Here is a 3,017-nt window from a genome sequence, read left to right as displayed (position 1 = left end):
TGGGGCTCCTGCCTCTGTCCCTTTTCTGATTTTGAAAAGGTGGTCACCCCGCAGTGAATGGGAAGGGCAGATAGGCACTAGCTGTGACTCTGTGGGGGAGATGAGGACCGTTTCCACCCCTCTTCCTTGCTGGGGCAGCACAAATGGGGGGAGGAGGAAGGAACCTGGGCCTGAGTCTCTTGCCAGGATTCCTGTGTGTCAGGCCTTCACTCACACACGCCACTCTGCACTGTCCTCAGATGTGTGTTGTGTGCAAAGCCATGAATGGAGGTAGGGGGCTGCCTGAATGGCTTCTCCCGGGACTCCTGTGTTAATCATGTGTCTGAGATGACACTGTCACAAAGACCTGGCTGAGGGCATAGGGGAAGGGTGAGTGTCTGTGCCCCTTCAGTAGCCCCTGGCCACAGCTGCTGCAGTTCTCATAGATCACACAGCACCCAGAGTCCTCGGGAAGGGCCAGGGGTGTGACTGCAGAGCAGCTCTGCAGCCTTTTTTATGGCCTGTGGATGTTTAACCAGAGACAGGACAGTGACAGGCCAAGTGTAATGGGAAACAACATCCACATCCCTTCTCTTTATTGACTGTATTCAGAGGAATTATGAGGATGGAGCAGCCAGTGATGTGGCTCTTTATGGGCCAAGATCCCACTAGTTCCCTGGCTCTCCGTGAACAAAGTCACTTTTAAAACGCTGCTGCCTGCCTTGGCTTCCTTCTCCCATTGCACTGTCCTCCCTCACCAGCCCCTCTCCCATTGCTCCAGGTCTTAGACCCTCTCTGAACCTGTCTCTACATAGCACGGATCAGTATCTCATGTTGTCTCAGGTTTAAGGGTCCAGGACAGAATAGGTGGCCCATATTTTTCGCATCCTGTGTCACCAGTTTTGGAGCTGGATGATGAACTGACTCTTCACTTGATGAACACCCTGATTATCCTCTCACGAAGGTGTTTGCTTTTCACACTATACACAATTGGGTTCATCAGAGGTGGGATGAGCAGGTAGACGTAGCCCAGGACAATCTGAAGCAAGTGAGAAGAGCCCTCCCCGAATCTGTGTATCATGGAAAGGCCGATCATTGGCATGTAGAAGAGCAGGACGGCACAGAGGTGGGAGATGCAGGTGTTCAGGGCCCTAAGACATTCCACTTGGGTCGTGATGCTCAGCACTGTTTTAAGGATCATCACATAAGAGAGGAAGATGAGCAGCGAGTCCAACCCCACTGTCAAAAGTGCAATCAACAAGCCATAGATACTGTTTACTCTTATATCCGAACAAGCCATCTTCATGACGTCCTGGTTTATGCAGTAACAATGGGAGAGGATATTGGATCGACAATATTGGAACCGTTGAAGAAGAAAAGGGAGCGGGAGAATTACAGCCACCCCTCTTAGCACACACACCAGTCCCATCTTGCCTATTCTCGGCAGAGTTAAGATGGAGGCATATCTCAGTGGGTTACGGATCGCAATGAAGCGGTCAAAGGCCATCAACAAGAGCACAGAGGATTCAATGCATTCGAGCAAGTGGATGAAGAACAGCTGGGCAAAACAGGCATCAAAGCTGATCTCCCTAGAGTTAAAAAAGAATATACCCAGTGTCGTTGGCATGGTGGATATCGATAAGGCAAGGTCTGTGGTGGCCAACATGGAAAGAAAAATGTACATGGGCTCATGGAGGGTTGGATCTGTTTTTATAATGAACAGAATGACTGAATTTCCTACCATCGAAATAACATACATTAAGCAGAAGGGGATAGAAATCCAGAGATGGACGTCTTCCTCACCTGGGAACCCGGTGAGAAAGAACATTGCAGAGTTGTATTTGGTGTTATTGACAGCTGACATAATGTACTGGGCAGGTCCGAGGAGTTCTGAACTTTCCTTCCTAAAAAGAAAAAGGACAGGAGATTGGATGACATTTAGCGAGACATCTTTCTGCTCTCAGTGCAGGTCTAGAGACTCCCAGGAGCTCAAGGAAGATCAGCAAAAACATAGTCTTGGATTTACACAATACATAGGCAGATGGACATTGCCAGAGTGGATCAGACCCATAGTCTATTTAACCTAGTATCCAGTGGCCAGTTCCAGATGCTTCAGAGGAAATGGAAGACACCCTGCAATAGGCAGCTTTCAAATAACCTGCATCCACTAATTAGACAAATTTTGCGGTGCAAATCAGGAATGTTTAGAGCCCATCAGAGGGTTTTTGAAACAATCTTCACTACTTTAATTGGATTTTCTGTTTATCTATATAAACATCCAGTCCCTCTTTGAATCCTGCTAAACTCTTGGCACCATTGATGTAAATACATTGCAAATGCATGGGTTAAACTGTCACTGTATTTATCTGTCCTGCACTGAAGCTATTTATAAATGTGTTTCATTGCCATATTATATATATATATATATCTCCTCCACTCCTGAGAGTCCAAATTAAGCCACTGCCTCTTTGCAGTACGTGATATACATTCTTCTTAGGCAGAAGTTCTTAATTTAATATCATTGACTTGAATGGCAATGCTCCAGATTTACAAGTATAAATTCAGTCAGAACTGGGCTCTGTTAACTTTCCCTTACCAAATTTTCCCAGTGATATGCTCTGATCATCAAAAATCCATCCAAGAGGAACTGAAGTGCTTTGCCTTGCCAATGTTGACTGAATCCAGAGTTCAATCATCCTACAGCCTTCTCTTCATCCTCACTTCATCCTCTTCTCATGGAATGGTCTGTAGATATTTGGCATGTTACAAGCTAACACAGACAGTTACTTCACCTGGGAAGGTGTGGAGTTAGTGTCACATATGGGTGAATAGTGAAAACACTAGGTTTGCACTAATATCCAGTTGAGTGTGCACTTTACTTTACCATTCTTGTGTAAGCAGTGATGGGCGTAAATTACATATAAACACTCTTAGGCTTGGTCTACACTATGCATTGAAACCGAATTTAGCAGCATTAAACCGATTTAACGGCGCACCCATCCGCACTATGAGGCCCTTAATATCAATATAAAGGGCTC

General features: G+C 45.9%; 1 pseudogene; it reads right to left on the bottom strand.

The window, feature by feature from the left end:
- Nucleotides 1–907: 907 nt before the first annotated feature.
- LOC115643723 lies at nucleotides 908–2,694 on the bottom strand (annotated as a pseudogene).
- Between the last annotated feature and the right edge of the window lie 323 nt (nucleotides 2,695–3,017).

Source organism: Gopherus evgoodei, unplaced genomic scaffold (assembly GCF_007399415.2).
Source record: "Gopherus evgoodei ecotype Sinaloan lineage unplaced genomic scaffold, rGopEvg1_v1.p scaffold_68_arrow_ctg1, whole genome shotgun sequence".
Classification (NCBI taxonomy): Eukaryota; Metazoa; Chordata; order Testudines; family Testudinidae; genus Gopherus; species Gopherus evgoodei.
Note: the sequence above shows the minus strand (reverse complement) of the source record. Positions and strands in the feature narration are given on the sequence as shown.